This window comes from Cheilinus undulatus, linkage group 12, assembly GCF_018320785.1.
Source record: "Cheilinus undulatus linkage group 12, ASM1832078v1, whole genome shotgun sequence".
In the NCBI taxonomy this organism is placed as follows: domain Eukaryota; kingdom Metazoa; phylum Chordata; class Actinopteri; order Labriformes; family Labridae; genus Cheilinus; species Cheilinus undulatus.
In genome coordinates, this window is record NC_054876.1 from 2,846,210 (window position 1) to 2,871,959 (window position 25,750).

Consider the following 25,750-nt stretch of genomic DNA (forward strand, 5'->3'; position numbering starts at 1 on the left):
ATCAGCCCCTTTTATTTTGAAAGTTCAAGGCTTGATGTCTGCTCCTCTGTAAAGTCTCTCCTTTGGTTTTAAATGTCACAGAGCACCCTTCCTGAACCACTACAACTAAATGTATAAAGTACACACAGACCCAGCAGTATCATCATCATGTAGATATTTTAATTGTAGAAGTACAGGGCTAGAGTAACGACAGCCTCGTTAAGGTGCTGTTTCAGACCCGCTATGATTAGCCTGGCTCTTTTAAAATGTGAAATTATGACGTGATGATTGGCTCTGTGGCCTGCGGCTCTGTGATGGTAGTGACATTTGAAGCATGATACTCATTGTGACTTTCATTGTGTGTTTCTTTCTGCCTTTCTCTCCTGACATGCACCAATTGTCACAGCGTTTGTTTCCATCTCTGGCAGATAAGGCATTAAATAAACTGAATTCATAAAAAACAAATCCACCCTCTTCCTTTGTATGTCTGCCTGAAAAGCTTCCTGCTGCCTGTCCCTGCAGCTGTCTGCCGAGCTTTGATTCTCTATAATAAAGGAACACGCTGGTGTGAGACAGATAAATGCACACGCTCTTACTCCCACCCATCATGCCGTGTTTGTTCTGGGGGACTTTTGTTTGCCTGGCCCACATACCAGTGCTCTTCTCCTTTCAGCTTTTAGGTCCACTTAAGTCTGAATCGATGCTCATCAGCCGGGCCGAGGGGTGACTGTAAAGGCCTGACAATTGTGGGCTATTGATTAGCATGCTCCCAGACTCATTTAAACTGCATATGGCATTATCAATACATTGTAGTGAGTCAGATAGTGTGTTAGTATTCAGTAAGCAGCAGCGGTGGGCGGAGCAGGGCACTGAAGGATGGGTAATTACCACAGAGACTTGTAGAATCCCTAACTGTACGCCTGCCAGCAACCTTTTGTTTGCCGTTTTAATGTTTGTTTCAACTCTCCCTCCATAATGGACCGTGTGCTAATGAGGTCATGATGAAAAAACATTAAAATGAATGGAGACCAGCAGTGCTTTTTTAAAATCCATGAATACTTTGGTCTTTATTTGAGTGTTTTTTGGGGGCCAAAGGTCCTTAAACTCAAGAGACTTTGCAAAAATCCTCCATGTTTTCAAAGCATTTGAAGCAGCCGAGCAGCGAGTTTCACCTTCTGATAAGAACAGGCAAAATCCCCAGACTTAGTCTGTTGTTTCCATGTTTTAAATAGCAATCAAGCCAGTAATTATGATGATGTTTTTAGATTCTTTTGTGTATTTAAATGTCCAGTACGGTGGCTAAAAGCTGAAGATCAATAGCAAGGGCCACATGAAGAAGAATCTGCAACTAAAAAAGCGCATACAAACTTCAAAACTAATGCAATGGCTTTGAAATGATTCAAGTTTGACAAACATGCTGCAAATGGGAGAATATAGAACCAAAAAACCCACTTTTAACACAGACATGATGCAAAAACAAGGAATCTTAGAAGCAACCACATAAGAGAAACGCTGCTAATCCTGAAGCCTTTTCTGGTGCAGTGGTGAACAGTTTAACGTTTACAGTAGGGAGAGGAATAGCAGGCTTTCATGCTTTGTGTAGGCAGGGAAGTTGTACAGTTGGATGTCACTGTTATGCTTAAATCATAGCATGATAGATCTTAAGTGACTGGAGGTCTGGATTAGGACATTAGGATCCCATCATTAAAAACTGCTCCTCACTGCAGCCACTACAGACCTGGAGGACGTCTGGATTAGCAGGGTTTCTCTCCTACAGCTGTTTCTCAGAATGCATGTTTCTGATTGATCGTTTCTGGTAGCAGCACGTTTGATGGAGTTGCAGGTGTTTTGCTTTTTCCAGCACGTTTGTCTGGACAGCAAAGCCAACCCCTGTTTTCCACCCTGAAGGAAAAGCACACTACTGTTTCTGTTCGAGTTTGTTCAAGGCCGCCCATAAGGGATGTTCATAAAGGGAAAGCTAAAAATGGTGAGTAAGGGGCCAAAGACGGGTGGTAAAAATGTTGAAAAGCAGTTAAAAAGTGGCAAGAAGTGCAGTAGATAGTGAAAAGCACTTAAAAGGAGGAGAAGATGGGTGGTAAGACATTAAAAAGTGGCTAAAATGAGAAGTGGCAAAGACGGGTAGTAAAAATGTTGAAAAACTGTTAAAAAGTGGCAAGATGTGTGGTACATAAGGTGAAAAGACATTAAAAAGCAGCAAGAAAAGACAGTGGCAAAGATGGGTGGTAAAAATAGTGAAAAGCAGGTAAAAGTGGCAAAGATAGGTGGCAAAAATGGTGAAAAGCAGTTAAAAAGTGGCAAAGATGAGTGATAAAAATGGTGAAAAGCAGTTAAAAAGTGGCAAAGATGAGTGGTATAAATGGTGAAAGCAGGTAAAAGTGGCAAAGATGGGTGGTAAAAATGGTGAAAAGCAGTTAAAAAGTGGCAAAGATGAGTGGTTAAAATGGTGAAAGTGGGTAAAAGTAGCAAAGACAGGTGGCAAAAGGGGTTAAAAGCTGTTAAAAAGTGCCAAAAAGGCACAAAAATTGGTGGAAGTTAGTGGTGAAAAGAGGTTAAATGATTATTTGGTTAAAAAATGGCAAAAGTAGGTTAAAAGGGGCAAGATTGGAAGTTCAAATGGTAAAAAGCAGTTAAGAAGTGTCAAAAAACTGGTGAGAGGGGCAACAGTGGTTGGCTAAAGCAGTGAAAAAGGTTACAAGTAGCAAAAATGGGATAGAAAAGGAAAGAATAGGTTTAGTGTAAAAATAAATGTGGTAAAATAGGTGGAAACAGTAATGAAAAGGGGTTTAAAAGTGAAATGCTGAAATAGTTTGAACATCAGAACCCAAGAAGAGCTTGAAACACTTTTCAGCTCCAAAATGAAGCAACTGTTAGCTGGGATGCTAGCACCAGTGCTACTGATCCTGACATACTGACATGCATTGATATCATAAATCTGGGTAGGGCCAATGTCCTTTTTTTTTGGGGGGGGGGGTCCCACCAAGTATGTAGGCAGGCCAGAGTTTGTTACTCTCATATCACATACTCAGCGATCTGCACACGAAGCACACCCTGGAGCAAATCGCTGCCTTTTGAGTCAGTTTTTGCAGAGTCAGTGCATGTGCTCTGGCCACCTCTGGAGTGTGCCAGCATCGCAGATCCGCTAAAGATACACGGCAAAACTTTTTTTATCAGGTTGAGACTGAATTCCTAAAGACCCTTAAGAGATCAACCCAAACAGAAACAAAATGTTTAAAGCATCCGGTCGATTTCAGAATACGACATAATCCTGACTGTTAATCTCATCACTTTATCAACACTGTTTCTCATCCTGCGGCACAAGGCAAAGGTCACTAGACAGTCAGAGAGGCACTAAAGTAAACTCCATGGACAGAGAAATCTATTTTTTGAGCAGAAATCACAGAATATATAAAACCCACATCCTTATTGGAAAACACATACACTTTGCTCCACAAATACGTCCAGTAGGTCAGAGTGCATGCTGTTGGCTGGAACAAACTGCTGCGCAACTGGAACGCAGCGCAGGTGGAGTAATTAGTAGGTTATCATTATTGTCATTATCCCTCTGCCAAAAAGGCTTAAGTTCCCATGGGATGGGATGGGCTATAATACCAAACTTGGCCTTAGAACTGGAAATCTCATGCATTACTGTCTACAGAAATAAGAATTCAATCAGCCACATGGTGGAGCTGACACAGCAGGAAATTTCTGGAAGGCCACCTCTGTCAGAGTCTAAGTCCAGTTGGCCCTCTAAAATGCCCCCACTGGACCTTCAAAGTTCATTTTCTTTCAGAAAATGTGATTTTTTTTTCAGGTTTAATAGATTTACCTTGCATGGAGGTGATCAGTATCACAAATTACTGCAGTCCTGCAAACCTTCTACTACACATCTAGCCAGATGAAGAGCCACAAGAGTGTTGAGGAGTCTTGTACGGACCTAAGAGGCTAGCTGCACCCTTTTAACTTCACAAGCACGCTTTTAATTGAAACAGTGGTGAACTGTCGACCGAGCAAGCCTTTTGGGGCCAAAGGCTGATGGGGAGACAAACAACCAAATGACCCGGATCTCTCAGTGAGCAGATTTCCAGTCATAATGAGTGAGACTGGAAGGACATCAGCTGAGAAAACAACAGAGTTTAATGAGGTAAACCATGACAAAAGTGGACTAGACGAAACTGGACCACTTTGTGGAAACAGACCGTACACAAGCTTTGTATGACTCTATTCGTCCAGACTTTTTTAATTCCTGCCTGCTGCCATTTCTCTGTGAGTCTTTTAAAACTTTTTTTAAATTGAATGAATATTTTACTACTTTTGGGACACAACAGTAGCTTAAGAATCAAGATTTTCTTTTTTTCAATCTGACCTCTTGTTGTTATAAACAGCCTCAAACAAGACATTTAGAGTTTGCCTGGTGCCTCATGACGTCAGAGACCCCTTAGCCAACCAAACCATTTTGATCTGTACCCACAGAGAGAACCAAACTATCTTCTCAAAACTGGGTAAACAGATTTTCCTCAACTTTGTGTGCGTGATCTTAAGACTGGGAGACTTCAGCACAACTCTGATATTTACCTCTGTGTATTTTTATGCAGTCTGCTGTAGGACTCTGGTGAGATAGTACATCTTTCAGAGTTTTGAGAGAAGGAGCGGTTTCTGAGTTCTTATTGTGTTTTAAAATCTGATGTAGATGTTAGAGGGGGAGTAGATTGAATTTAGAGGAATGCCATTTGTCCAATCAAACACCTCTCTCATGGAGGATCGGGGTTGACTGCAGACTTCACTGTCAGCCTTACAGGAGTGGAGTGTTCAGCAGCATGTATGATGATATTAATCAGACTGACTGAAGCTGTAATTTAAGATCAGAAGTCTGCATCGCTCATGAGAACACTTCATGCTACTTTTAATGCTTCACTCACCTTTCCTGTACTTTCTATCTTTTCTTCTGTCTGATTTAAAGAAAAGGGTGAATACAAATTATTTTCAGGTCAAAGCAGCGATAACTGAGTGATAATGGCTTCTTAGAGAATGTTTAATTAAGCACTACCGTCTTTTTTTGTTCCTATTCTACTTTGTAAACTCTCCTGACTTTTATAAGTGAGTCCATGTAAAAGAGTGCATGCATGCATCCACAAAAACCCCTGTCTGTTTGTATTTGGTGCACAGAGACAATCACTTTAAAGACTCCTCCTCCTGTATTTTTCTGTAAGTTTGAATATATTGTGAGTTTCTCTTTTCATCCATGTGTGTTGAATAATCTGCACATGTAACCAAATGAAAGCATTTCTTTAAATGCGGCGCTGACGAAGAAGAGCTGTTGAGAGTAAGAAAATCTGGCTGGACCATAAAACTTGAAAACAAAATCAGAGCAGCAGAAGAAATGGATTTTTTTGTTATGTAATTTCCCCAAATGCTCCTCACTGTTTGTTTGACATGGTGAGGGAGATCTCATGTTAATATTCCACTATCTGTCAGTGTAAAACCTTCCCAGCAGTCATGCCCTGCTGCATTCTTCCCTCTGTGAAGGACACACGCTGGACTACTTAAAGCCGAGGCTATGACCTTTGCTCCTCCATCTCCTCAGCTGTGGTGATTTTAAACGGAAATCAGTCGACCTTGGCTGGATTCCTGCAAAACCTCTGACCCCTAAACTGACCTGTGAGAGGGAATTAAGATTTCAGATATGTTAAAAACACTAAGGCTTAATCTGGTGAATAAATCTTCTGACCAGTTAAAATGAGACAGTTTGAGATGAGCTGAAGATTTGGTTTGGTCTCTGCAGATTTTTGAGGCCGTGAACTTCAAAGTAAAGTTGAATAATAAAAAAAACCCTGATTTAATCTTATTTTAGCAAATAAACTAAAAACACAAATGTCAATGTAAAAATATCATTTCAGGAGTTCTCTGAGATGTGTTACGCCCTAGTATATGTTCATCTTTGTATGAGTTTTGATAAATTCAGGTTCAATGCTGTTGGTTTGCTTCCTTTTTATTCCTCTTTCAGTGTCTTAAAGCATTTGTGCGCTGTCCAGTGGATCAATTGGTTGTTTATGTCCAGGAATTAAAGCCTAAAGAGAAGGCCCGTTGACTGGAGCAGCAGCCAGGCTTTAGCCACAGCCTCTTCTATTGGCAGATGTCCACGTTTCCGTTCCGTAACACTGGATCAATATCAAGTGCAACCAAGCAGCAATCTTTGTTGTTGAAAAAAGCAGCCATTGTGGACGTTTAAAAAACTGCAATTCCTTGAGTTTCCAGTAGGGTAGTCTTCAACAGCATAAGAAGTCACAGACACAGAAATAAAAATGTTTCAATCCTGATTCAAGAAATGTTTTTCAGCATAGTCAACGTAGATGCACAGAGCACAGGAGGTGAATCTACACGTTGTCTGTTTTCTTCGTATGAAAGATTTGATGTGTCCATGGGGCTGCATGGTGGCGCAGGGGTTAGCGCTGCCTCACAGTAAGATGATCCCTGGTTCACTTCTCAGTCAGGGCCTTTTTGTGCGGAGTTTGCATGTCCTCCCCATGCATGTGTGGGCTCTCTCCATGTGCGCCAGCTTCCTCCAACCACCCAAAACATGCTCACCCGGTTAACTGGTTACTCTAAATTGCTTGGTTGTCTGTCTCTACATGTCAGCCCTGTGATTGAGTGGCGACCAGTCCAGGGTGTACCCCACCTCTCGCCAAATGACAGCTGCGATAGGCTCAAGCCCCCTCGCTTATCACCAATGGGATAAATGGTATAGAAAATGGAAAGGGGTGTGGCTGATATGAACGTAAGCTAAAACCCGCCTCAGTTCCAAGATCCAAAGTTAGTTTTCAGTATGGCAGCTGTCAGGAATTCATTCCAAAAGCCTCCTTAACTGAACGTATAATCAACCCTGATTAATCACATCCTTTTTATTTCATTTTTTAAAAATCCACTATTTTGCATGCACAACATTTTTTGTCATTTTGGATTTCCTACTGTCATAATCTAAGAGTACTGTGAGTGAAGATTTTAACATGAGCTTACAACAAAAAAAAGGAACTTGATATGGATTGAAAAGAAAATAGGAGATAATGAAAAGGTAAATACTGATAACATAAGGTTCACATGACTCTGGATTGTTCTCTGAGCTCTGTGCATTTTTAAAGCATAAAGACATTAAAATGTAAGTGAACCCCCAGCTCAAAGCGAACTCCACCCACTTCAGGATTCAAAAAAATGCACAGAAAGTCAGCAGTTTGGTACTGAGAGGAGGGAGGGGAAAGGGATGTTTTTTTTTTTTTTTTTTTTTTTTTTTTTTTTAAGGACGAGGTTTCCAGATGAAGCGGGAGTGACAGTGACTACCCTTGCCAGAAAGTGACACAGAGTCCTGCAGCACTGCTGCCTCAGAGCGATATTTAGAGGTGGAGGATTTTTCCCCTTCAAAGTCCCCCAGCAGGCTGTAGTGTGGTGGTGGACTGTCGTTGTCCTGAGCACTACCTGTTTGGGCCATTGACTCCAGCACCGGCATTACTAAAGCCAGAGATCTCTGAGCCAAGGCAGTGCAGGAGCAGGAGAGGATGGGAGTGGTCTCTGAATAGTAAAGTCAGTTAGAGGCGGTAACATTCTACCTTTTGTAGAGAGTGTGTGACATGTCACATAAGCCCCGCCTTTTGAGCTAATTAAAAGTCGTAAAAAGCAGATTTTTATCAGTTTGGTGCAAATGTCAGAAATAACACCAGCATTGATGTGTTTTATTATAGTACAGTCAGATACTTCAGTGTACAGCTGAAAAAAATTGTTAGTGTTCACTACTTTTTTAAGGAGCAGTGGTGGACTAATTTTACATCACTGTGGCTGCAGGGAGATGCTGGTGTGGATTAATCAAAGTGTGCTGAAAGGGACAATAAAGTATGAGATTGTTTCAAGAAAATCAGTGCACATTGTAGACCTTAATAAACCATGATTTATGTGATTAATTGTATCAGCCTCTAAATATACCAATGTCTAATTTTCCTGCAGTTTCCAAATACACAGGCTGTGCTGCACTCCGCAGTGCTGTGGTTTTGCTCTTGACAAAAGTGAACGACCTCTTACTCTAGAAGCATGTCTACAGCTCAGCACTAGCACCTTGAGACAAGTTGGCAAAGGTCACGGGTTCCTGCCAGTTCACACAGGAATAGTATGTCAACAACTGATTCTTTGATTTGTGTTGATTTAGACATGATTCCATGATTTTATTCCTTTCCTCATGAGTAAGCACATCACAAAGTTGAACTTTTTATGTTGGCTGGGTGGTTTTATGTAAAAAAAAAAATGTTTCTTTTTAACTCAGAAGTTAATTGTTCATTGCTTACAGCACTGACCCTCAGAATGACCTTTTGGTTAGGCTGCAGGATGATGCATTATGTTGATTTAAAAAAAAAAAAGTTTGTACACCATGTGCATTACCTCTAACACTGCATGGCAGTGTCTGCATCCAGTTGGGCTTGAAGCACTTTGTGGAGCACTTGCTGATGTTTTTTTCTTGTCTAGAAATTTGCTCGTGTTACTTACTCTAGAATGTACATCACTTTGGACACTTTTTTTCTTATCTCTGCATTGTGTTGTATTTTGAAAATGATCAGTGTTTGGATCGATCTGGTTTATGTGGATTGACATGGTCTGGTAGCAGACAGCACCAAAAAAAAAAAAAAAAAAAAAAAAAAGCTTGCATCGTATTCCCAATGAAAGGAAGCAGAGTAGCACTTCAGGGACGTGCCAGAGCCAGGCCAGAACACAAGCAGTGGAACTGGTCTGATGTAGTAGTAGTCCTTTGTTAATACCACTGTATGATTAATGGATCAGGCGTGTTTTCGTTAAACTGGCAATCATTAGCCTCTGTTTGGAGCAGAAAAGTCTGATTAAATGTTATATTTTTGGGTTGAATCTTGCCTAGAAAGCTGCCCCACTGTCATCTTCCTTACAGCTCAATGCATGGCTATGAAGTCTTATATCTGAAAGGGGTCAAAAGGCCCATCCTCATCATTAATAGTGAAAAAGGAGTATGCTGATTGAAACACATCTTTGCTTGCTTTGTTTTTGCTGACCTCCATGCAGCTAGGCCCCAGAAAGCTCTCCTCCTTTCCCCCCTTGTTCATTTAACCAAGTAGTAATTCATGCTCTGACTAACAAGGGTGATGTCATTTCACTGTTTATTGGACCAAATGTGTAAATCCTTATAGTTTCTATTTCACATGAACTGAAAGAAGACCCTATGAAAAACTGCTCCTTATAATCACCTGAGCAAAGTCTGCTCACAAAGGACTTTATCAGAATTATTTTTAACCTGATACAGAGATTTTTGTAACAGAGAAACTTTTCGAGGCCAGAGATTTAGCAGTGGAGTTAGTTAACCTTGTCCAGACTCGGCCCTTTCTCCCTCTTCCACGCTAGCCTTAAGTGATGGGCCTCTCATAGCAGCCAATTAGGCCGTGTCACTTCTGGAGGTGTGCAGGCTCCACTTTGATAGATCATGCACCAGAAGCATGTGGAGGGAAAGGCAGCCGAGCGTGCTCTTAGGTCAGCTCCATCCAACATACACCAACCCCCAGAAGAAGTCAGCCAAGGCTGTGTGATCAATGGGGAGGAAACTGGGTGGCTATTATTTATAGGATCACGAGGCCATTAGACCCAACTATCCACTTAGCCTTTGCCACTGACTGTTTCTGTGTGCCAGACTAGAGAGAATTGGAGATGGAGCACAGCGCCCCAGCCTGTATTGTAGGAATCATTCTTTTCATTTATCTCCATCTACAGTAAATTTACACCAGGCTTCAATGCTCATGATAGAGAAAAAACACCAGAATTTGAAGACAGGCAATAGCAAACCATTTACAAAGCATTTTCTGTGATGTACAAGCAGCATTTCTGTGTCCACAGTAAATATTGAACACGTGTAGACCACCGTTACAGGCTGGTATTTCAGATTCAGACCATAATAGAAGGTGGCAAAGCTAGGGTATGATGTGGATGATCACCAGTCTGTTGTTTTAAGTGCTTATCTCTTCATAAAAGCCTGAGCTGTTAAATATGAACCATCACATCTGCAGGAACATGATCAAATATGTGAAATCCTATAGGAAATTGGATAAGCGTTTGCAATGACTGGTAATGAGTCTTTCTCATCACTGTGGAGGAATGTTGTCCCACTCTTCTTCTCAGAATTCCTTTAACTCAGCCGTATTGGAGGGTTTTCCAGCATGAACTGCCCGTTTAAGGTCACACCACAGCATCTCAGTTGGATTTAAGTCTGGACTTTGACTTGGCCACTCCAGAACCATAATTTTGTTTATTTTGAGCCATTCAGAGGTGGACTTGCTGATATGTTTTGTGTCATTGTCCTGATGCATAACCCAAGAGCGCCTCATCTTTAGGTCATGAACTGATGGCTGGACGTTGGCCTTCAGGATTTTCTGGTAGACAGCAGAATTTATTGTTCCATCAATCACAGCAAGTGGTCCAGGTCCTGAAGCAGCAAAGCAGCCCCAAACCATCACACTGCCATCACCATGTTTGACTGTTGGCATGTTGTTCTTTTTACCAAATGCTGTGTTATTTTTACTCCAGATGTAACGGGCCACAGACCCTCCAGAAAGTTCAACTTTTGTCTCGTCAGTCCGCAGAATATTTCTCCAAAAGTCTCAGGGATCATCAGGATGTTTGTAGTCAAATGTGAGACGAGCCTTTGTGTTCTTTTTTGTCAGCTGTGGTTTTGGCCTTGGGACTCTCCCATGATGCCATTTTTGCCCAGTGTCTTTCTGATGGTTGAGTCATGAACTCTGACCTTAACTGAGGCCAGTGAGGCCTGCAGGTCTTTGGATGTGGTTCTGGGTTCTCTTGTGACCTCCCGGATGAGTCGTCGCTGCACTTATGGAGTCATTTTGGTTGGCTGGCCAGTCCAGGGAAGGTTCCTAGTTTTCTCCATTAGTGGATAATGTCTCTGATCGTGGTTCGCTGGAGTCCCACAGCCTTCGAAATGACTTTGTAACCTTTTCAGACTGATAGATTTCAATCACTTTGTTTCTCATTTGTTCTTGAATTTCTTTGGATCATGGCGTGATGTGTTTCTTTTTGAGATCTTGTACTTCCTTTTGTCTGACAGCTTTTATTTACATCTTTTTTTTTTTTTTCCCCACTCATCTGGGATCAGGTCATGGTGGCGGCATGCAAGCAAAGCAAGCTGTCCCAGACATCCCCCTACCCTGCGACACATTTAAACTCCTTCTAGGAGAGGCCTAAGGGATATGGGGCTCCTCACCTTATCTCAGGGCAGGCAATCTCATTCCATCCACATGTGTGTGCTATCTCTTTGTTCAGTTATTCAATTAATCAACCTGTATTTGCTGAGCACATTAACTTATCTCAGCATGATTACAAGGACAAGGAGACCCTTCCCTTTAACGGACAGGAAGCTCTAGCAGAACCAGACTCATGTTGAACTGTCACCTGCTGAGGCCAAGCTGAGATTGGAAAGGGGTAGAAGAGTGAGGGGTGGGGGAGAAGCAGAGAGAGGGGAAGAGAAGGATTTTTGACACTACCTAAAGCTCATGACCATAGTTGAGGGTTGGAGCATAGATTAACCAGCAAATCAAAAGCTTTGCCTTCTGGCTCGGGTCCCTCTTCACCACAATGGCCTTACTCGATGTCTGCATCGCTGCTCTGTCTGTCAGTCTTACTCACTCATGATTAATACCACTAGATACTTGAACTCCATCTCTTCAGCAGTTAACCCTGGCCTCACACTTTGGGGTTCTGAGCACTTTACTCTCTGCAAACCACCCCAGTGCCTGCTGGAGGTCCCGGCCTGAGGGCGCCTGTAGAACCACATCATCTGCAAACAGAGATGAGAGGGGAAAGAAATTGATTGAAATTTACACGTCTGAAACTTTCTCCACTCTACTGGAAAAGTAATGCAAACTTTTAATATGAAATAAATGTTTTTATTTTATCTCATCTATCTAACTGTCCCTGATAGACCATTTAATTTCACAGTCAAATATGGACACTCAGACCAGCTGTTTAAAGGCCGGTGGTCCAGACCACAAAGAAGAAAGACAATATCTGCATCCTTTAGCATCTGAGGAAACACAGAGGTAAGCATGGTGGGATTATACACCAGCTGTGGTTTTGACATGGATCTCCTCTGCAGAGCAAGCCCACAGGGCGCTGGATGTTGGAAGCAAGCTGTAACCTTATTGGGTAAAAAGTAGGGCCAAAGCACATGGGAGATAACGCTGTGGTTCCTCAACAGGGTTAGCTCAAAAATAACATCATATAGCCCTGTTTTAGAACGCCTTCATTTATGCCAAAAACAGTGTGGTTAGCTGTCTTTGAGGCGTCTCAGTAGTTACTGAACTTATTTGGTTAATTTGGTTTGTTTGGTTTAAGAGCTGTTCCCATGCTCCAGACAGAGTTTTACCCGTCAGTTACACTCAAACACAGTCCAAAAAGTCCCTGATCCTCTGTTTTTTACAGTGAAATCCTTGTATAATTTTGTACTAATTAGCAGGTATCAGTGTCTGTGCTCACTCTGCCTGGCTCTAAGGCTTGTTAGGTGTTCCTATCTTGTTGATTAATTGCTCTGCATGTTTGCCAGGATTGTTTTTGGCTTTTCCTAGCAAGAGAAGACAGCAGCAGACCATGGTGGGGAAAATTATTCTACCTTTTTGTTGGTTTACTGATCATTTCCCCACAACTCTTCTCTCACTTTCATCACAGGCATACATGGCATAGATGTCACAATTATGTTGCAGCCGTTGCACGGAGGCAAGAATACAGCAGAAGCAGGGGGACAGGAACAGGAAGAATTGGTACTTAATTTGGCTGCATTGATTTAACATGCATTAAACAATTACAGGTTTTTTGATTGCTTAAACACGATTTTGAAAACAGGGCTTATCTTGTCAAAACACTACACACAATTCACACAACCACACACACACATAGCAGAACACCTCAGAAACTATACACTAATTTATAAAAAACATATTTTTTTTAGCATATGTAACACACACGTTTCATATGACCTAATTCTGTTTGAACCAGTTACACACTGCTGTTGCTAACCTAAAACACTTTTAGCGATTCTCACAGAGAAAGAGCAAATATACAATAAATTCACCAAACGCGACACAAGACCAATGCTGACTGATGAAAATATCATTTATTTCTCTCCATATAATCAGTCAACATGTCAGCATGGAGAATCACAACAACACATGCCCCATGTTCATGCTACTACAGTAGAGTGCATAACACTGTAAGCTCAGTAAATATCAGACAAACATAAAATACTGTATCCAGCACAGGTTACAATTACAGGAAAATGAGGAAAAAAAAAAAAAACTGAAAATACAGAACAGAAAATGCTAGACATGGCTGGAGAACTGAACCCTCCACTGCCATGCCGAGAAAAGCTCTTTGAGGTTTAGATGTTTTTGATGAATTTGGTCCTCTTCTTCTTTGAGCATGTTCTCTTCTTGCTTCAGGTCTTCCTCTTCCTCCTTCTCCTCCTCCTCCATGGATTCCCCCTCTCACCTTCACTCTTCTCCTTCTGACTCCTTCCGTTTTTGCTGAAGACAGGTGAACTCACCTGCTGCATTTTTATAGTGCTTACCTTTTTTTTGTCCGACTGCATAAACACTAAAATCAAAAGTATTACACAATTATCAAAACCTTTCACTCAAGGAGCAAAACATCGGCTCAGATTTGCACCACTAAAAGCACAATATCAGCCTCACACTTTTTGCAAAACAATAAACACAGTGATTTGCAAAACACTAAACACACTTGTACACATTACACACTGAAGTATTTCATGATGTCAATTCCTTGCAATTCCAAAGCACTGACTGTTAAATTACCACACCTATGAGCCAGCTGGTTAAACAGCCATCAGGTGCACAAACACACGATTGCTTAATTGTAGACACACCAATCAGGTTTAAGCACTATAAAAATGCAGCAGGTGAGTTCACCTGTCTTCAACCAAAATGGAAGGAGAAGAAGGAGAAGAAGAAGAAGAGGAGTGAGGGTGAGAGGAGGAATCCACAGAGGAGGAGGAGGAAGAGGAAGAGGAAGACCTGAAGCAAGAAGAGAACATGCTCATAGAAGAAGAGGACCAAATTCATCGAAAAAATCTAAACCCAATCAAAGAGTTTTTCTCGGCATGGCAGTGGAGGGTTCAGTTCTCCAGCCCCAGGCTCAGGTACCCCTCATTCAGGCCATGGAGGAGGCCTGTGACCAAATCAAGATTTTTTTTTTTTTCACATCTTTGATAGTTGGGTTTGTACCCTTACTGGTGGCTCAGTAGTATGAAGGCCCTAAATATTAAAAAACAAAAAACAAAAAACAAAAAAAAAAACAAAACATGCTGACAAATTGCACACCTAGTCCCCACCAAGGTGTGTTATTTTGAAAACTTAAACCAAAAATTGACTCATTTATTTTTTTTTTATCAGTATAAATGATTACAGTCTAATATTTCCCAGAGTGATGCTAATACACACTTAGAAGAAGGTTTGTAAATTAAGTCCAGTCACAAAGACGACCTGACCTCCTAAAGGGCATCTTAAGGCTGCAAGTGTTCCCAACTTTTCTCTTCTCCTTCTAGAAAAAAAATCATGTTTGTTCCAAGCAGATGGATCATTTCCTCTCTCTGTGTTCCTAATGGCCCTTTTTAATTATTTATGATGATTGAACCCAAGCCGCAGCTTCTACCAGGGCTCATATCCGACTTTTGCTTTGTTCTTTCCTGCTCCGACCACCACACAAGATCGATACATCTTCAGAGTGCATTTTAAGGGCAACATGATGTCACATGAGGAATGTAAAACAAAGTTTGCTTTGGGAGGGGTTTTAGAAGAGTTTGCTAAACAGCCAAAGACTGGAGGGAAGTGGGTAAAAGGGAAGTAAAGTAAAACCTAAGTTTAGATTTATTTGTGGCATTTAATTGCTACTTTTCAAAATGTGCTTTTTTTATCCTGATCTTTCAATAGCAAAATACTTAAATCAGAACCAATCAGCTATTTTTAAGACTAAACTGACTGGTAAACATGAGAGGTTCACTTGCAAATTACATCAAGCAGCATAGAACTCCCAATGAGGGGCAAGAAGAGATTTCTACATAGAGAAACTCTACCAAAAGGCCGTGTTTGGAGCTGTTTATGACTTTACCAAATGTTCAAAGTGCAGAAATAAAAATACTCTCAATTAGTGAGCTGCTGCTCTGTCCCAAAAGTACCTTTTCAGCCCATGACCCCCAAAATAAAGGTGCCAGGGACAGGGGACCCCCACAGTACCTGAAGGTGGTTGAACACAGCCATGCACGATCTAGAATAGTCATGGCCGTCCGTAAGGGGGTATGAAGGGAGAGCTTTCTGGGGCCCAGCCAAGCTGGGAGGTCAACAAAATCATGGTCTATTGTAAAGTTGAGCTGTGATTTTTATATTTAACCTGAAAAAATAACCACTCTGATCAATGACACAAGTCTCTTTTTTAAAATCATTTGTGTAGTATATAGCCTTTTAAAAACGTAAATCTGTTTTGTATTTAAAAAAAAGACTTTAAATGGGTTAAAAATTTAAAATAGGGGTTAATTATGGCAAAAAAATGGTGGAAAAGGTGGTGAAATTGGATCTTAAAAGTAGCAGAAATTGGTTGGAAGTGGTGATAAAAATATATAAGAATGGCAAAAATAAACAAAAAAAAAAAATGCAAAAATGGGTTACAGTGGCTAAAAATGGGCAAAAATAGTGGTTAAAGTCAATTACAAAGTGTCTGAAAGGATTTAAATTGGCAAAAATGGGTGGAAATCTGGTGAAATGGGAAGAAAAATCAATATAAACTAGCAAAATAGTGCTAACTGAGAAGAAAAAATAGGCTGATATTGGCAGAAATTTGTCAAACTGGCAAAAATGGGCACATCAGAGAGTGAAATGTGGTTAAAATGGTGAATAAGTGGGCATAAAAATGTTGAAATGGGGTTATAGTGGCAATAATGAGTCAAAAGAGGCAACATTAGGATTATGTGGCAAGAATTGGGTTAGAAGTGGCAAAAACAGGCAGAAAAAGGTGGTGGAAAGGGTTAAAAATGACAAAAGTAAGTTTTAAAATGCAAAAATGTGTTAAAATTTGTAGGAAAAAGTGATGAAAACTGGTTACAATTTGGCAAAATATGTGTAAAGTGGCAACAGTGGAATTTTAAAAATGTTCTTAGTACTTTTAAGGAATCTGGAGACCCCCTCTTAGTGTCTTGTGACCCCCCAAGGGGGTTTGAGTTTGAGAACATTTTCATCCAGTCAAATTTGTTCAGGAAATCATGTATCAGTATATAAGGATGTGCATGCTACTAGACTGTATTTTACTCTATTGCATGCAGAACCTGCCAACTTTTTTTGTTCTTTAAGAGATATCAAGAAATGAACATGGGGCTGTGGTTACGGTGGGAAAAGCTGTACTGTGCCACCTTTAAGAACCTGTGCTGTTGAGGTGCCTTAATTGTGATATTTTTGAAGCGTGTAACAGCTGGATTAGACAAACTTTGAGTGAAAACAGACTCATGAATTAATCCCTGACAATGTTTGAACAAAAGCCTGGTATGAACAGAGGATTATGTCAGGATTTTTAAGGACTTTGGTAATTCACATTGAGCTGAGGACACACTGTGCATTCACAGGCAGCCTCACTTGAGCTTCATAGAATCTGGCGTGTGATGTTGACAGATGACCGAGGCCACGAGGAGCATGTGAAGGTCTAAACTGCCCCAGCAGGACACGTGAGCTGCTTCACTTTTATCCTGCTACATTACGCCCTTGAACCGTGTGACTTAATAAGTTGATAAAAGGCTGGTGGATATTATTTTCAAAAAGGCACCTTCATTTGTTCCTGTCTTTTCAGCGTGTCCACACTCGGCTGATTTGGAGCTGAAGCATTAATCAATCTGACACTGAGGGCCGGCTCAGCTGAAAGAAGTGTTTGCTCAAAATCAGGCTGAAGAAATTATTTTTCAGTTGTTTACAGTGTTCAGAGACATTTGTTGTGTTGTACTCTTCAGGTTTTTAATGGTCCAGTGTGCATATTTATCGGGAAGCATCCACGTTGGAAGGAGGCGCACTGATTTTTCTGATACACATGGTGACGCTCGTTACTGCTGCTGAGAGACGTTTAGACTGGACTGGCTTCTCCGTGTGGATTTCATATCATTAGGCTGAAGATGATGGTTGTGTTGCCTTGAGAGGCAGCTACAGCTTTGCAACATGACAATTTAATGATTTGATAAAATTCATGAAGACCAGTCCTATACAGGAAAGGTTGGGGAGATGTGAACGCAGGTTTAAAAGTAAATTTTATGAATCATCCTTCACTTTACCAGCTATTTGTCAAACCTGACAGCACTGCTGTAAGTGAAAGTATGGAAAGCAATCTTTTTTACATTTCAAGATTTGAGCTTAAGAAACATACAGGGGCAACAAACCCTGCACTGCAGAAGTCAGAGAGTGAGATGTGAAACAAATATCACCTGTAACCTGATGATTTAAATACTAGAATATTGCATGTGCACATGGCCTTTGTGATTTACGACTGAAAAAAGTTTGCCATGGACCAGAAAGATCTGCAAAACTATGCAAAGTAACTTTAATAATGACCTAAAGCAAAACAACTTCACAATGAAATAATTATTTGAAAACACTGTTAGTTTATTCAATTAAAAAAAAAAAGATTGAGCTTTTGTTTTGAAATTCATACTCAGACGTGTACTTTACCTTATTGTCTTCTCTTGGTACATTACAGAGCACAAACGCTTGTCCAGTGGCTTCACATTGAGCTACATTCACAAGCCTTCTGGCTGCCGAGAAGCACCCCCACAGCATGATGCTGCCACCACTGTGCTTCACAGTGAGGTGATGTGCAGTGGTTGGTGTCCTCCAAGCATAGCATGTTGTCTGATGCCCAAAAAGCTCTGTTCTGGACTCGTCAGACCAAAGAACTTTCTTCATCTTAACCATGGAGTCTCCCACATGCCTTTTGGTGAACTCTAGTCCAGATTGAATCTGAGTTTTCTCCAACAGTGTCTTTCTCTTTGCCACTCTCCCATAAAGCTCTGACTGGTGAAGAACCCGGCCAACAGTTGTTGTCTGCAGAGTCTCTCCATCTCAGCTGCTGAAGCTTGGAACTCCTTCAGAGTAGTCATAGGTGTCTTGGTGTCCTCTCTCACTAGTCTCCTTCTTGCACGCTCACTAAGTTTGTGAGGATGGCCTGATCTAGGCAGATTTACACATGTGCCATAGTCCTTCATTTCTTAATGATGGATTTAACTGAACTCTGAGAATATGCAGTGCCTTGAAATTTTTTGTATGCACTTCCTGACTTTTACTTTTCAATAACATTTTCCCTGATTCGTTCAGAGTGTTGCTTTGCCTTCATGGTGTAATGGTAGTAAGGTATATGGATTAACCAGTGACCGGACCTTCCAGACACAGGTGTCTTTCTTCTATGATTACTAGACACACTCAAGTGATCTCCAGTTTGCTAACTGTGTGACTACTGGCAGCAGTTGGCTTTGACAAAGTGTGTTATAAACAAAATTTCATTCTCTTATCAGACTCTAATCCTCTTCTGTTGAAATAACTGTTCAATGAAAAAACACACACAAAAAGGCTTCAAAATACAACTGCTTCCTTTTCATTTCCTGCCCCAAGTTCATTTGAAAAGAATAAAATATACTTTTTTTTTTTAATATATCTGTTCATAAGAATGTTTTTATGTTGTAAAGTTGGTTATTTCTTGTGGTTTAGACAGTATCTATAGGAAAGAAAATGTAGCACTTCATGTATCCTCTCTCTGAGTCAACACTGCAGTTAAACGGCTGATTTATTGACAGATTGATAACTCTTTTTCTTTTTCAAAAAATGATTGATTTAAAAAAGCAATTAAAGGGTAGAACGAACATCCAAGGGTGTTAATACTTTGTTCAGGCACTGTAGCTGTGACAGAGCTGTGTCTCCTGCCTGTACATTGGCCACAAAGACTGCACAGCTCTCTGTTCTCTAAATACTGATGGGGATTTTAAACAGACTTTATAGTAGGTCAGTCATGGCCACAGGGAAACTGGCAGGTTTTTCTTTACATCAGTCAACACCAAAGAGGAAGCCAGTCGTATGTTGGGTCATGTGACTGATCTTGCACAGCCTTTAAAGTGACCAGAATGCATGCACACGTACTTTAATGATAAAATGGTGGAGGGTTCCAAATTTCAATCCGAGGTTGAAAAAAGTTCATTTGATTGCCAGTAACAAATGTAAGCAATTTCTTCACTAAGTCCACTATAGTCTCTTTTCTAGTGTATTGTGGTTTTGGTGGTCTTATTATTAAACTCATCCATTGCCCTGTTAGGTAACACAGAATAAATGCACAAATATCTGAGGTTAAATCAAGGTCAGACGTTTTATTGGAAGTTTCTCTGTTTTTTGTTGTTGTTTTCATCCGAACCGTGAAAAGGAAGTCTTAAAACCCATGTCAGATATAAAACCTGACATAAACTCTCAAAATGATTGCAAATCCCACGTAGACAGGATGATTTTCAGAAGATCGGTTCCTTCCAAAGTCAAAAGTGATGTAAATATGTTTATTTCTACTGCAATAGTTTGTAAAAGAAGAAGCTGGGGGAAAAAAACTGTCCTGGATAGAAATTCTTCCCAGTGCATCTACAATGATTCTGTTTTCTGGTTTAAAATCAAATATCTCAAAGTGTTTAAAACAATCATGGGATGAATATTTTAAATTCCAGCCTCACTATTGTGGATTATAGTCCTCTTAGTCCTCTGTGTAGCCAGTTTTAAATCAGTTGAGCCACAGTGTTTTGCTCCTTATCTGTCTCATTGTTGTTCTGTGCTATTATGATTACAGGTCAACCCAACCATCCCTGAAAAGCATGAGCTCTGTCTGTTCTGCCACATTTTAGTGCAAGCTGTAAACTTTTAGCATGAACCAAAGATCTGAAACAAACTTTGAAAATTTCACCCGTAGACAGTTGCTGTGGGCCAACCATCAGTGGAGGATATTTGGCGTTTGCTCGGACTTGCTTGTGTAGTTTGGTGAACATATTTCCTTGTAGGAGGAGAAAAAGTAAAAACTGGCAAACAAAGAAGGAGTGGTGACCGGAGTTTTCTCTTTTGGAGCGACACTGATGGTCAGTGAGCTAATTAGTGCTGACAGAAGGCGACTTCCTGCCTCCGATGAAGAGTTTGACATTAGAAGGTCTTTTAAGGTTAAATAGACAGATTTCTGTGAACGTATTCCAAGTGTTTAGTAAGAAAAGAGAAGAAGAGAAACACTTCAGAGGAGTTTAGATCAGAATGATGTTACATGTAGAGGGGCTCATATAAACAAGTAACCCAGTTACAAAAATCTGCTGCCTGCTGGTATCTAACTCAGATTTCCTCTAAGAACATGCAACAGCACTAAGAACATTATTAGTAGTCTGTATAACTAATAACCGGCATGCATTTGTAGTAAAAACGAGACATTAGTCCGTTTCAGTAGTCTAACTGTTAGATTTACAACAGGAAGTGTATGCCGGTTTGGCTCTTTGCCGCATCAGCCTTGGTCCTGTCCTGTCCCTGCCTCCTAAAGGCTATGTCTAAGGCCACGCCCCATCTCTCCACATGTCTTCCCAGATGAGCCCTTCATTTTTTTGTGAACAACTTTTTTATTGATCCATTGCGAATGAAACATCTATTGACATCCATGCAACTTTTATAAGCATTACCCCCCCCCCAACCCCCGCAGCATCACCCCCCCAGATGAGCCATTCATGATGGGTAAAGCTGCCTCCGAGGACTGGTGCAACCCACCGGGTCCCAGGCACCCAATACCCAGTGACCTGAGTCAGGCCTAGGACAGCGGCCTGTAGACCTGCAGTGTCCAGCAGCTGACCCTTCCTATCCCAGTTCTCCTGAGCATGTCAGCATTAGACTCATGGTCTTACCCAAAGATGAAAAAAGAAGTCGCCACAAAGGAGCCAAGCTGGCACCTCCGGCCATCAGTAAGCTTACTAAACTGACAGGAGTATGTGAGGACTGGGAGGACCAGGAACCAAAGGATCATGACTTTTGCCCACATGCTTGGATACCTTGAGCTTTACACCCCTGTGCCAAGCAAACTGGCCCCCCCATGCATGGGGCTAAGTCACGGGACAGGACGTAAACATTTCTTTATAAACTAAGCCACTTCATTACTTATTTCCATGGATGAAATTATCCCAAGTGGTGGGCCGCTGCCTGCTGGTGGGCCCTGGGCGTACTACAGCTGGTCATTTACATCAGCGTAATCTATAAAATAGGAATCATCTTCTAAAAGATCCTGAAATAGTTTTCTATGAGTTAACCATTTACCAAAAAATCCTTAAAAACACCCTCAGTTAGAGGATCTAATTTTACACTGCTTTTGTCAAACAGAACTGGTGTGACAGTTTAACTGGTGTTGGATTTACTGATGGCACTCCACTAAGTGACTCACTTCCATGCATCCGTGCTGTTGGGGCCACTAAAACTTGATTTAAAAACAGTGTTTGCAGAGTTGCAAAGTATTTTTGAATAGAAAAGGAAAAATAATCTATTCTCTGCACCCCATTTCACTTATGAACTTTATGCCAATACTCCCTGATTTTAATGCTCTGCACGAGGGCTCAACGATCTGGGAAAATCATCTAACTGCGATTTTTTTCCCCCTGTGTTACAATTGAGATTTGATATGTGATTAATTCTTAAGTTCCTTATATTATGTTTTTTTTCTTTTTATCATCAAACAGAAGCAATAAGTCATTATATATTATAACCAATGCAACATTAGATAAAACTAGAGCTGAACAATTTTGAAAAATATCCAATTGTGATGATTTTGACTCATACTGCAAATTGGATAGGAAGTAATGTATTGAAGGGAGTTATAATTTTTTATGTCATTCTCATATTTAATAAGAAAAATATACAAAAAAGGGTTTGGGGTGTTTTGGTCCACACTGCTAGTGTGCCGTCACGGTGCCGCAGAGCTCCTCGCCGTTCCTATGCAGTAACCGCTGTTTCAGACTGGCAGCCAGTGTTAGGCTTCATCTTAGAGACACACAGAGAATTTTAAGATTTGAGCTCTTGTCTATTTTTCATGCACCACGAGCGGTTATCGATCAAACTAGACAGAAAATGATAAATACAGAGCCAAAGTTACCTTGTTGTAGCAGATATTTAAATTTTTTATTTAAAAAAAAAAAAAAAAAAACTCCCCTAATATAATAGGAAAAAGTGTGTACATTCACAGGTCTTGATTCCTGTTTTCTGTCCTCTAGTGAATACACACACTTTAAATATCATGGAAGAAGCCCATGCTATCTAAAGTCTATCTAAAGTCTTTTTTTCTCAGATTGTGATGGGTTATTTTTGTGACCTCCAATAAGAAAAGTTTCAAAAAGATCAGACAAAAATGGAAAAAATAATCCATTCAATCACAAAACTTTATAGAAAGTCCTCAGATTGAAAAGAGTGAAGATAAAACATATAAAACCAAGTTTTTGAACTTGTGATTGCTTTAATACCAACAAAGCGTTGCAGAAGTAAAATCATATGCTTTATTTTTCCTGCGATCTCTTGTTTAGACAGTTTTCCCCACATTGGTATTATTTTTCTGCAGTTATAAAATGAAAGTCTTTAAGGACCAAAGTGAATCTTTTGACTCTTCAGTTTGTGTGAAATCAAAGAAAGCATGAAGATCTTTTCAAAAGTTACAAACTGTCATTGTCTCCTTTAGCTTCTATTGAATAAGTTTGCTGAAGTGTATTTTCTAGATGGTTCTCATCCAACAATTTCTGATACATGAAAGTTTTTATTCCTTTTTGTCCGACAAGGCCAGACTATCAGAGAGGTGAGCTCTACAGACTAAAAGACTTATTGAAAGAGTGAGAATACACAGACTGAGTGATTTTTCAGCTTCTTTCACACCTTTAGCTCCGAGGCTTTGTCCTGATTCAGGTTATAAAGATGATTATTATTGCCTTTTCACTTGGGCTGGTTCGTGTCCACACTGTAATGTTGTAAAGCGCCTGAGCCTCTAACATCCTTACATTGGCCTTCTTCTTCCTCTGCATGCCATGATGATCTCCCCAACAGTTGGGCAGATGAGCATATTTGTCACATTTTTGTCACAGCTTACTGTAAAAGTGAGTTAAATAGGAAGCACTTCCTCTCTAAAAGTTGGCTGCAGCCAATATTACCAATGTGACCTGTCATACTTTGCCAACCGCTTTGTTTGGCAGGCATTGACTTCCTTGCTTAATGCATGCACAGAACAAATTCACAGTGGTAGCGCCACATTTTAACCCCCTTCCTCAATGGTGTGTAATCTTGCATTATAAGAAAACTGGAGTACACTTATTAGCAGTGCTAATTTTGGAAGCAATTTGTAATTTCAGTCTTAATCTTTAGATTTAATGCCTTTTAGTTGTAGTAGCATTTTAGTCATTTCTACTCCTTATTAGTTTTAGTTGACAAGAACTCAAAAACATTTTAGTCTAGTTTTAGTGCATAAAAAGTGCTCACATTTTAGTCTTTACTTTTAGTCCAAGCATTTATTTTCTTGCCTAAATCTGGTACCAAATCATGGTAGTGTATCCCTGCTTTCTACAGCTGAGAGGCAGATGAGATACAGATGCATTGTTTTTTGACAGATTTACCCACAGTGGAAAAATTTAACCTGACACGGAGAACCTTCAATACTAAGCGTTTGGGAAAGGGCAGAGGCTTTGAAAAAAACTCCGAGGGTGATTGGATGAACTTTATGTTTGTCACAACTTCATGGGCCATTCAGAGCAACAAAACACGTGACGACTTAGCCGCTACCGAGGAGTAAACTCCATAGAGAGCTTCATAACGTGCACCATGACGACTGTAGGCATGTCAGTACTCAACTTCTGTCATTTTTTTTTTTTTTTTTAAAGAAAACAACTCACTGCTGTTCTTTGTTCTTCTCTGAATGAAGAAATGTCAAGTTCTGATAAAACTGGTACTTCAGCAGCATCCACGTTAATCTCTTCCGCCATAATTGCACCGGCCTCTTGTTGCTGCTTGCTTACGTCAGGACTCCACCGTGCCTGAAAGTTCTGCCCCTCATCGCTGATTGTTCCTGTCACTTTCTAGCCTGGCCCAAACGGTTCAGACGGGAGCTCTGAAAGATGGATTCACCAGTGAGAAACACTGAACGGGCGTATCCATCTGCTTTGCAAAGTTAGAAATATCACAGATTTTGAATGTCTGATGAAAAACATAATTACAATTTAGTCTAGTTTTAGTCATCTTGACGAAAACTAGACTTACTTTTTGACAGTTTTAGTCATCACGGATCTGTTTTTGTTAATCTTAGTCTAGTTTTTTCCAGGAGTTAAGGACCTTGCCCATGGGCATTTATTGTGTAATGACTGGAAATGCAACCAGTGGTGTAACCCACTGAGCTATCCATCCCCATAAAGTTGTTCTTTAAGTAAGATCACACATTACCTCACCTCACAAGGACTTCTGACATTGAATCCTGGCAGATCTAGCTGCCATTGTTCAATGGTGAGTCAGACATTTTGGCGTACAGTTATGGCCAGTATGGGGATTGAACCCATGACCTTGGCGTTATTAGCACCACGCTCTAACCATCTGAGCTAACCGGCCTGCTAAGTGAAGAGGAACTTACAAAAAGTGAAAGCTGTGGCGATGAGAAGGACACATTTTTTGGTTTCTTGGTTCCCTTGTTGTGCCACAGGAGATAGTTTGCACCAATCTTAGGCCTGACATAGTGCTGTGGTCTGCCAGTCAGCGTGTAGTTTATTTATAGAGCTGACGGTTCCGTGGGAGGATTCTGTGGAGGACGTCTATGAAAGGCAGAAGCTGAGATATGAAGATTTAGGAGCAGAAGCTGAACAGCGAGGATGGAAAGTTAGGACTCGTCCAGTAGAAGTGGGATGTAGAGGGTTTGTAGCAAGGTCAGCTGTTTCATTACTTAGAGAGCTGGGATTGCAGGGACAGAATTTGCAGAAGACAGTTAAGGAGTGTGTTTACCCACGACAGGGTACCACACCCTTAGCTCTGCCTCCCCCACCCTATTGCGAAGCTTGCTCTCTCTCTCTCTCTCGCCCTTCCTAATTTGAATGTCTCATTTTCCCCTCTTTTTTACTCTTAGTTATTGGTAATAATCGTTGCACTGTAATCATGACTGGTGTTGAGGAAGGTAGTATCAGCACTGTCACTACCTGGAGCTTGCATGTACGGCGCCTGGGTCTGTTGAAGGTGGCGTGCTGTTGTGGCTGTGTGGGTCATGTGGTAAGTTAGGTAAGATGATGTCTGCGTGTTGACATGGTGGGTGGTGAGAGCCGGCATGGAGGGGGGTGGCTCTGGGACGCTGGAGATCACTGTTCAGCCCTCTGGAGGTGTCGTGGGACTAACTGGACGAAACACTGACGAAGGAGGGTTCCCACTTGGCAACCGCTGTGAAGTGCAGGTTTCTTACTACCCATAGGTCTGCACGGTTGACTTTGGGAGGCAAACAGTAATGGATTAGGAATTTCTTCACTGAGTGCTGATCTTTATAGGGCACAAATATCTTGTGTTTCATTCAAACTCAAATTCGAGGAAATGGAAATTAGTTGTTTAAAGGAGACATATTTTAGCCCTTTTTCCTTGTAAGTCTGTCATTTTTGGACACCTTTAGAAGAGTT

At 40.8% G+C, this 25,750-nt stretch overlaps 1 protein-coding gene and 1 non-coding gene across 4 annotated transcripts in view; one reads left to right on the forward strand and one right to left on the reverse strand.

The window, feature by feature from the left end:
- The window catches only part of ntm (neurotrimin), a 930,591-nt gene that overhangs the window by 769,749 nt on the left and 135,092 nt on the right, over positions 1–25,750 (forward strand). The window lies entirely within an intron of this gene.
- On the reverse strand, positions 24,634–24,707 carry trnai-aau. Its single transcript has one exon. It is a non-coding gene; the product is annotated as a tRNA-Ile (tRNA).